Here is a 10689-nt window from a genome sequence, read left to right as displayed (position 1 = left end):
TGGTCGCTGAGCTCAGCTAATAAAATTCCAAATTTAGCAGTTAGGCAGCTTGTTAACAAACCTACTTCATTTGGGATTCCATCCAGGATGGAGCTCTATTTAGGGATTTATAGGATCCAAGCCTTTCTTTGATGTAAATTATTCCTTAGTAGGACTGCTAAGAGATATTCCTCATGTCCAAGGAATCTCTTTGTTTCAGAGAGAAACCGAAACCGAAACCCTGGACGCTAATTCCAAGTAAGCCATCTAGACCCTTACTGGTAAGACTGTTTTACCAGTTTGTTGGGGCCCCCTTGGGAGTCTTTGGAGACATTGGATACAACGTAGAAGTCTCTGGGACTTGTTCCCAAACCAATACTTGGCCTGTGACCTGTCAGCCTTCAGGTTGAATTAGTTCCTGGTGTCAGTTTACAAACTGACTTAGTATCTGTTTTTGTCTTGTTAATCTTGTCTGTGACCAGTTTAGTCTGTTATTCCTCTGTTATTTGTGTATTGGGTCAGTCTGCTTCTGCTGTTTTGATGCCCTTGCAATGTGTTAACTGTTTTCAGGTATTTCACTGGAGAGCCTCTGTCTACAGCAAACCAGTTTACCACCATTTTCCAGGTCTCTAATCTGTCAGCAGGTCCATCTCAACTTTAAAAAAAAAAAAAAAAAAAAAGCACTGCTGCTGCAGCAGCTACCACTACCACAGGTGCCCCAACCAGCAGGGTCCCTTGGTGAGAGAGGGTACTTGCCCCCACCTGCAGGCCCCACATTTGCCACACACCCCTGCACCCTGAACCTGAGGTCCACTTGTCTCTGGGCTCCCACTGCAGAGAACTGCTCAGCTCCCGCTTCCTCCTCCTTGCTCAATCAGTGGCACCTTAACCATTTTGTGCCCGGCAACTCCTGGCCCAGCAGCAATCGAGCAATTGATTGAGGCTGGCAGCAGTATGCACTTTGGCTCTGGATCCCTGATGAAAAGCTGAGGCCCAGATGTCTCCTGGCTCCCATTGCAGATGCTAAGCTAAGGGTGACCTTGGCTCAGGCTGGATTCCAGTCTGGGATTGATGGGGGCCATTCTCTCCCTGAAGCTCCTATACACCAATAGCAGATGCCCCTTTTCTGGGCTCTGCCCTCGGACCTTTCCTTTCCTGACTCCCTCCTCCTGAGGAGCCCACCAACAGCTTCTCCAGGACTCTCTTCATCTCTGAGAACAAGAAAACATCCACACCCTGGGATGAAAACTCGCGGGACCCAACCCATTTGGACCTTGTGTTTCCCCTACTTGAAATCCAAGGTAAGGAGGCTTTTGTACAGTATGGGCAGACTCTCTTGAGTGTTTTAAAAGGCAGCCACTCAGAAGCCAGCCAGTCTGTCTAAGCTCTCCTAGAGGTAAATTAGGGACCTGACAAGGCTCCATCCACATTCTTGCAGCGCCTCCTAGAGGCATATCGTATTTATATGCCTGTTGATCTGGAGGGATTGGAAGACAGACGTGCCTTAAATATCATGTCTGTTTCCCAGTCGGCCCCAGATATTACAAAAAGATTAGGACACTCTCAGAGTTAGTGGAGGTAGCCCAAAAGGTCTTCAGCAACAAAGAAGATCCATGAGACTTGAACATCTTAAAAATCCCTTCCCCGAAGACTTAAGTGCCAAGTTAAAAAATTTCTAGGGGCTTTGGGCTACTGCTAGCTGTGGATCCTGGGTTTTGCTGACATGGCTCAATCACTCTACACTTCTGCTGGAAGGGATCCGTCTGGAACATTAACCTGGACTGAGCTAGAGGAACAAGCTCTCCCTGCACCTTTGTAATTACATGTAGCTAAGAGCCGTGGGATCACAGAAGGGGTCTTAACCAGTGCCTAGGATACTGGAAGAGGCCTGTCACCCCATGGCTGCAAGGTGGTCAGATTGTCTATGGACAATTTCAGCCACTGCAAACAAGAAAGCCTCTAAGTTGACTTTTGGCCAGAGACTCAAGATAGCGGCCCCACATACTGTGAAGACACTATTGTCATCGCCTCCCAATAGATGGCTTTCTAGTGCTCACATTGTCCAATACCAAGCCCTTCTACCAGATCCTGACCACATCAAGTTCCTGTCTACTGCATCCCTCAATTCAGCGACCCTCCTGCCAGATGATGATCCCTCAATGCTGATACATAATTGTATGGACATTATTGACTCAGTCTCAAGCCTGTGAGCTGACCTGACTGATGTCCCACTTGTCCAGCCTGAAGCCATCCTTTTTACAGATGGTAGAAGTTACCTCCACCAAGGTACTTGAGTGGCAGAAGCTATGGTGACCACCAGAACTGAGGTAATATGGGCCCACACTTTACGGTTGGGAACTTCAGCTCAGTAGGCAGAACTGATAGCCCTCACTCAAGCCCTAAGATGGGGACAGAATAAATTATAAATATATATACAGATAATCTGCATACTTTTGCTACCGTCTATGTTCCTGGGGCCATTTATAATGAAAGAAGACTATTAACCTCATCAGGGATGAAGGTCAAGAATGCCCTCTGAGATCTTAGACCTTGTGGCTTGCCATTTGGTTGCCTTGAAAGGTTGCCATTATGAACTGTTTGGGGCACCAATGAAAAGACACCCCAATAGGTTGTGGAAATGCCCTTGCTGATAAGACAGCCAAAGAGGTGGCACTAAAACCAGTGGGCTCTGAAATGCTCCTTCCAGCTTTCCCACCGCCTGTGCTACCCAAGCCATCCTTTTCAGATTCAGACTTGAGACCAACCAAGAGCCTAGAGGCCTGTCCTAGTTAGGGGTTGTGCAGAGAACAATTAGAATCAGGATATGAATTTTATAATATTTTTATAATGGTCACCAGGAGTTAACACAAGAAATTGCAGGAAATCTATCCACAACACCAAAAACATAGAATATTTAGTCAAGGCCTAAATCCCACAGCAATGTCTCAGATGAGTCCAGATGAAAACTCAGAGCTCATGACAATACCTCCCATGAGTCCACCTGGAGGTCCAAAGCCCACAAGAAGGATTCATGCCAGTCTGTTTTTACGGATCCATGCCAGGAAGGCCCAAAGGTCAGAAGTGGAAGCCAGAAAGTTCATGCCAGTGCAGGTGAAGGAGCTGTACTGGTAGATTGAGGGTTCTACGCTGGAGTTAAGAAGTCACACAAAAAAACCAGGGCTGTCCTGAAAAGCACCACAGCCATCCTCAGTGACACGGAGGCCCCGAGCTCCTCTGATGACAAGCACAGTCAGGTATGTGCCGGGAAGTCAGTGTGACAAGTTCATCCTGGAGACCAAGCAGCACACATCTTCCCCTCCAGAGCCAGGAAGCAATGCTCAATGTGAGGACCAGAGTTCCTCCAGGAGAATCTAATAGCTCAAACAGCAACTCGTAGGAGAACCCACAGTGCCCCAACGCAGCAACACATTAACACCTCCATTCTCTTTCTCCACCTGTCTATTTATGCTGGCAACTTTCCTCAAGTGGAGCATCTGTGCTCAGTGCCATGCTGATGTAATCCAGCTGGCATTAAATTGACCACCAGTTCTTAATCCATAACAAGGCCCAACTTTCTCCAGAAGAGTGGCAGACTTTACCGGAAGGGCAAATTCTCATCTTAGAATCATTGGGCCCTCAGGTCATCCAGGAAACCCATTGGGCCACACTCAACTTAGGGGGAACCAAATTGGCCAAGTTAACTTAACTGACTAAAGAGTTCAACCCAAAAATGCTCACAATGTCTTTAGATGAACCCTAAGCTGGCCCCCACTGATGTTCAAAAGACAAGGATTTACCCCTGGAGACAATTAAGAAATAGATTTTTATGGGCCCAGGAAGGAGGGAGCCATAAATATCACTTAGTTCTCGTAGACACGTTCACCGGATGGACTGAAGGATTCACCACTAGGACTGAATCAGCTCTCTCAGTAGCTAAGAAGCTCCTCTATGAGATAATGCCTTGATTTGGTTTGTCCACCTCCTTGGTCCAACATTGGCCCAGCTTTTATAGCTCAGATTACTCAAAATTTAGCTGCAGCTTTAGAAATCAATTGGAAATTACATTGTGCCTCCCGGTCTCAAAGTTCAGGCCAAATAGAATGAACAGAACCATAAAGGAAACTTTCAAAACTGGCTCTTGAGACTGGTGAAAACTGGGTAAGTCTCTTTCCTTTTGCTCTTCTGCGTGCATGCTGTACCCCCTACCTTCAGAGCATTATTCCTTTTGAGGCCTTGTACGATCGACCACCTCCTTTAATCCCCCATATTCAAGGTAATAAGCTGGCTGCTGTCGCTAACAGGAAACTTGTTAAATCTTTGCAGGCTCTCTAGCCCCTTTTGCACTCTATCCACCGCTTGTTCCAGGGCCACCAGACTGTTCCTGAAAGACCTGGTGACTCTCTAGTAGCCCAACCTGGTGATCAAATCTACATCAACAGAAAGGACCCTCTGCTACAGCTGTCAAGGTCACCACAAAGAGCCACTGGATTCATCACTCGCACTTCACGCCCGAAGGACCGGAAACTCCAGCTAAGTGGACTACAGAAAGTCTTCTGACCCTTTGAGAGTCAAACTCCAAAGATGCGAGCCATAAGACTGTTTATATGTGGGTTACTATTGGGACCAATAATCGAACCCAGATGGTGGACACCTTAAACCTTGATTCTGGTTCTTCATGCTGGTGGAGACAGTGACCTAAGTCCCTCACTTTGGAAAACGTTCAGAGCTTTGGACTTTGCATTCAATCTGTACGTTTCCCTTTGAAGCACTCCCCATTTCAAATCAATTGTAATTCAACTGTATGTACTTTTAGATAAGAAAGATGACCAGGAATCAAGGACTTGATTCATGTACTAAAACCAGTGGGGAGTGTTGTAGCTTAGCATAACGCCATCTTGTGCCCTGAATTTGACCCAGAAGAGTGAAAAATTACTCAGGGTACAAGCCCCATGAGACAAGCAGAATGAGCTGCGCCCACAAGAGAAAAGTTAATCTGCTCAACAAAGAAACAAGATATAGGTGTCAACTAAAAATTAATGTAAGAGTCTGGCTAAATTGTTTCCAACAGAATGTCTTTTTTGTGACTTTCTGTTTTAAAAGCTTTGTAACTTTCCAGTTCAGTGCCACTTGTTTTGACTCTGAAACAGGTCTACAGGTGGTCGCAAAATTCAGCTAATAAAATTCCAAATTTAGCAATTAGGCTGCTTGGATTCCTCTATTGTTTAGAACTCATTTTACTCCCAGCAGCTGAGGTGTGAATCTAATTAGGGGCCAACCAGGAGCCACAGCCCAGATCAGCAATATGTGCTGGCTCCTGCTGGCAAGGGGGCTGGGCCTTTGCCTTCCTGGGTCTGTAGTCCTTACCCAACTCCTCTGGCACCTCCCAGGAACCTGGGTTTTCCTCCTGCTGCAGGTTTGTGTCTCTATACCTGTGGGTGGCTGGGGTCCCCAAGCTTCCCCTTTGTCCTTGTGCCTGGCTGGTTCATCCTCAAAGCAAGAATCCCTCTCTCCATAACACATACATCCACCCACGTGCACACACGTGGGCAAGTTCTTGAGCACCACCATCTTGGGGGAGGCCTATCTCTGTTTACCAAGTCTGTCAGGTGATAGTTCCTAAGTAACCCCAGGAAAGGGCAGAGCAGTTCCCCAGGAGGGGTACTCACTGGGGTCACAGCTATAACCTCTCCTCAGCTTGAGGGACTGGGGAAGTGCAGGACAGGGATAGAGGAAGGGAGGTCTTGTGTCTTCCTCGCTGTGTGGCCCTGGGCAAATTATTTCATCTCTTCAGCTTTGCTTCATTCCACTGTATTATTCAGACAGCAACTAACTCATAGGACTGGAGAAGAAGGAAGTCTTTGTGCCCTGGGCAGGCAATTGGTGCCTCGTGAGTGAGCAGCCACTCTCAGCCCACCCCGACTTCCAGTCTACAGAAAGGAGATGGCGCTGATCACAGTAGTGGAAAGGAGGTAGGAGTATCCTCAAGATGTGGACCAGGAGAGAAAGGGGTGGACGCAGATGAGATGCTGAGCTAGAGAAGAGTAGCAGAAACAAAGTGTGGGCTCAGACTTCATTCACCCCATCGGGCGGCCCTATCCTTCCTACACGGAGGCTAGGCTGATTCTTTGCCTCCACTGCCCTTACTCCATTCTGAGCTCTCTTGGTTACGTGAGTTACGGGTTTAAATTAAAGGCTTCCTCCAGGGAGGTGCCCAGTGGGAATGTAGAAGGGACAGCTTCCTTCCAGCTCCCATCCATATGATTGAGGAAGGAGGCAGTGGTTGACACAGAAGTCATTCTGGAGACCTCACCTGTGCTCAGGCTTTGCCAGGGTCTCCCACCCATCCCAGGTCAGCAGCTGCCAGCATCTGCTGTGAGGAAAACCAGCTGCAGAAGGTGGGCGACCCACAACCACATGCTTCCCTTTCCTGTCAGGTCTTCACAAGGCATCGCCCAGGCTTTAATGGGAGAGCAGTTCGTCTCAGCCTCCCAGGTGAGCCAATGGAACAGAGCTCTGGGAGTGTGCTACACTGATTTCCCCAGCCCCCTTTGCCCGCAGTTTCAGAGTCGATGCGCCATCATTAAGGGTTTCATTCCTGCTAGAATTCACATCTCCTTTGAGCTGTTTTCTCGGTTTGGGTTAGTCTATCTAGATTCAAATCTCAGCTCTACCATTTGTTAGCGGTTATGGTTTGGTTTAAATATTTAAACTCTTCAAGCCTCACTGTCTACCTTGGTAAAACAGAGACTGTTGTATATGCACAAACACTTATGTATAGCCATTATGATTTTAAGTATTAAAAACATAGTGCTATTTGGGTTTCTTAGCAATACATTGCCCAAAAGTTACCAGAACAGCCGGGTACTCAGCTCCCAGCTAGGGTGGGATCACAGGAAGAAGAGCACACTGTTGGGGTCAGGAAGGACTGCAAGGCCTGCTTAGACAGTTTGTCTTTCTACCAGTGCAATTGTAAAATATAAGCTTTAATATTTTGTTATAGCTGAAGGGGCCTATGAAGGCAGAAGGACTCCTTGGCAGATGGCGTGCATGACAGAGCCATGCTCTCTGCTCCAAGACACAGGGCCCTGCCTGGTCACATGTGAAACTACATTCACCATCTGTGCTCTGGCTGCTCCTTCCCTGCAGGTAAAGAGATGACCTACAGTGGAATTACAGGAGCTGTTACCTGGGATCTTCAAAGACCCCCACCAAGAGTTACGTCCCCTCTTCATTGAAAGCAGCCTCCCAGCATCATTTTGGGACCCAGGAGCTGTGCCCAGCCAGGATTCATCTTCTTGATCTTCCCAAGAAGTCTCATGTGTCCTCTCGAGGAAAGAGAGGACTCTCTGCTAGCACACCAGACACATGTTTGTGAACTGGAAATCTCCCTGGGCTGGTTTCATCAGGGTGAGAGAGGATTTGGGGACCAAGCAGAGGGGGGCTGCGACTTGGAGGCATCAGACACCCCAGGGAAACCTGAACTCCAACTTCCTGTGGCCTTCCGAGACCAAGGGTAGTTTTTGTGTGTTCCCAGCTGGAGGGCAAAAGGCTGGCAGGTGTTTTACATTATTCATCAGCTCCATCTTTTTTCTTCCTAATAATCTATTCTTCATCTAGTTCTGGGAAACACTTAGACAAACAGGTAGCGCTGCCTACGTGTTTGATGTGGGCTGCAGGGCAGGGCCCTATTTCTTTCAGTGCAGCAGGGCCCTGTGTCTGGGGCCCATGAGACTTTTAGGGGCCAGAAAGATGTCTGCACTTTGATATCTTTCCAAATCAGCAGGAAAAAACAATATAATAGCAGCGACGATAGACCAATGAATGCACCCTGCATTATTTGACTTAGTAGCAATGCAGTCACAAAATTAAATATTTAACATTTTGCTGCAAGAAAGGAGACCCACAAAGGCAGCTGGTGTCTCAACCTCGGGAAAACCATAATTCAGTCCTGAGCAAGGGGTTAGAGATTTGAATGGAGTCTGAAGACAAAAGTGCTGTCCCATTGCAGGCCCTGGTAGCCCTATGACCTAGAGCAAATCATTCATCCCAGGCTGCAGTTTTCTCTGTGGTCCAGTGCCCTGCAAGTGCAAGAGAGGACTGAGTGCCCCCCTAGTCACTTGGGTAAACTGAAACATGTAAGCATGCAAAACAGGCAAGAGGGCAGAATCCTACCACCTAGGAGGAGGAGGAAGAGATGGGAGCCATGAATATTCCCACGGTACCCAACACTGGCCATCAGTCTGATCCCTGAAGAAAAGAAATTAGGGAACTACTGCTGAGCAAGAAGGGCCACGAGGGATTATGTGGGCTCAGGGAACTGGAAGGGTTAGAGAACCACACTGCCCCAGCCAGAGCACTGCACCAGCTTCTAGATGGTGCCTTCTGGAGTGGGCAACTGGGAAGGGGCAGCGCCAGGTGTGAAGGGCTCGGTGGGACCTCAGCAACAAGGAAGAACTGAAGCCACCTGGAAATTGAAGGGACTTTTCAAAAGCAGGCTATGGAATCATTCTAGTACTAAAGAGGTGAGGCAGGGGGGTCACTGTGAGTTACAGACCAGACTGGACCACATGGTGATTGAGTTCAAGGCCAGTCAAGACTACATAGCAAGATCACACACAACACAAAAGACTGTGCAAGTTAGGAGAGGAAACAAAGTGTGATTTAGGACCACACACTGAGGTTTCTTTTTCTTTTTTCTTTCTTTTTTTTTTTTTCTTTCTTTCTTTCTCACTATGTAGTTCAGGCTAACGTTGAATTTAAGAGGATCCTTTTGCCTCAGCGTCCCCAGTGGTGGGATTACAGTCCCATGCCACCACACCAGGCCTTCTGTAAGTGCGATGTGAACTCGAAATTCCTCAATGCAGCACTGGTGTTGAGTTGTGTGTTGGGAATTGTTGCTGTCAAACAAACCCAGTGTATGTTTCAAAAGCCTGCCTGTTGCAGTGCTCTTTTTCTCTTCTGCTTTACCGTTTCCCTTTGTTTCTGTACTTTTGTTCTTTCCTTCTCCTGCCTCCCCTCTTCCCCACTCCATTCTCTTCCTTCACCCCCCTCTCCATCCCCCTCCTCTCTTCCGTCCCTCTCCTTCTCCCCAGAGTGGAGGAAGCCAATGATCAGGAACTGAGTCAGAAGGCCAAGAAGCCTCCTGAGACCACTGTGTCATCTGCCTGTGAACAGGGCTTGAAAAGTTTTCATCAGAACATGCAGCTGCCCCAGTGTTTCCCATGGCATTAATCGCTTACACACTTTCTTTTCTGTTCCTCTGCACCTTAGCAGGATGGACAGGAGGTCAGGAAGTAGAGGCCTGGTTTTTCCTCCAGTCTTGAGAGCAGGCATCCAGATGGGCAATCCCCAGCCAGCTGTGGAGAGATACAGAGGGACCTCAGCCTGCCAACAGGCCAGGGATGTAAGAATGCCTGCACCTTTATCAGCAGGAGCAAGCCAAGGATTCAGCCTGGCCTCAGATAGGAAACCCCTGACTGCTACTGCACCGCCCTGCTGGGGGGCGGTGGGGGAATATGGCCTAGAAGCAAAGAGAGTGGGAGTCCCCATGGCTGTGAGGTGGGGTGCTGGGCTGCCTAGCAGAATGGGCAGGCAGAACTCTTTCTACCCAGGAACCCTCCCCACTCAGGGCCTCCACTCCAACTGGTGTATTTAAAAATCAAAGAAGCATACATTCAAATAATCACAGGCCATTTTTATCAGATGGGCAAAACAGTAAATGTTTTTAAAGTACGCCTACTAAACAGGTGCTCTGAAATCCTAAGGGAAGAGTCTTACAGGCTTTCTGGAGGCAAGATTTAGAAATTCATAACCCCAGATACATCCCTGGGCCCAGCAGTTCCACTTCTGAGAATGTATCCCCAAAAAATAACCCATGTCCTAAAGCAACAGCCTCAAACAGTGGTCATCACAAGTTTGCTGGTAGCAGTAGAAAATTCAGGACTTACAAGAGTGCTTAAATAGTGATACATTTATTCATTGAAGTTCTGAATGTCTATTTAAAGTGATGTACATAGGTGTTTTGACATGAAAGATGGTACACTGATGAAGTAAAAATGTTGGTCTCCGAACAGTATGTATATTATGAGCCCATTCTTTAAAGAAAAATATGTATTAGTTATCCATGTCTCATAACAAATTATCCCACCACTTTGCACCTGAAACACTTATCACCTCATGGTTTCTGTGATGCAGGAATTCAGGAGTGGTTTCTGGCTCACAATCCCTCATGAGGGATCTGAAGCTTTCTGGGTCAGGCATATGCATAGAGATTGCTTGCTAGAGGTTAGTGGCAGAGTCTCACCATACAGAGAGCTCCACACAACTGCTTGAGCATCCTCCTGATATGGCAGCCGGCTTCTCTCAGAGCAACCCTAAGTCTAAGCCTAGAGAGCAAGACAAAGATGGCAACATCTTTCATGACCTAGCCTCAGAGACCACTCTGTTACTTCTACAGCATTCCATTCTGCTGATGATGCGGTTCAGCCCAACTCAGTGTGGAAGGGGACATACACCAGCGGGCTGCCACAATTACTTATTCATTCATTCCAGGAAGGGCTTTCGAGTTTTTGTTTTGTTTTGATTTTTGGTACTGGGGATTGAACTCACAACCCTGCGCTTGCTAGGCAGGTGCTTAGGCCACCGAGCTAAATCCCCAGCTGGCTTTTGGGTTTTGAGTATCTAATTAAGTGTTAGAGCCTGGTGGTACCA

General features: G+C 47.6%; 1 long non-coding RNA gene across 1 annotated transcript; it reads left to right on the top strand.

Annotated features, from left to right (window-relative positions):
• Positions 1 to 1288: 1288 nt before the first annotated feature.
• Positions 1289 to 5175, top strand: LOC134477803 (uncharacterized). Its single transcript, XR_010050004.1, has 2 exons — positions 1289 to 4137; positions 4303 to 5175. It is a non-coding gene; the product is annotated as an uncharacterized LOC134477803 (long non-coding RNA).
• Positions 5176 to 10689: the final 5514 nt, after the last annotated feature.

Source organism: Cavia porcellus, unplaced genomic scaffold (assembly GCF_034190915.1).
Source record: "Cavia porcellus strain 051 isolate PalLab524CR breed Dunkin Hartley unplaced genomic scaffold, mCavPor4.1 scaffold_10, whole genome shotgun sequence".
Taxonomy (NCBI): domain Eukaryota; kingdom Metazoa; phylum Chordata; class Mammalia; order Rodentia; family Caviidae; genus Cavia; species Cavia porcellus.
This window is presented reverse-complemented; position numbering and strand designations above follow the sequence as displayed.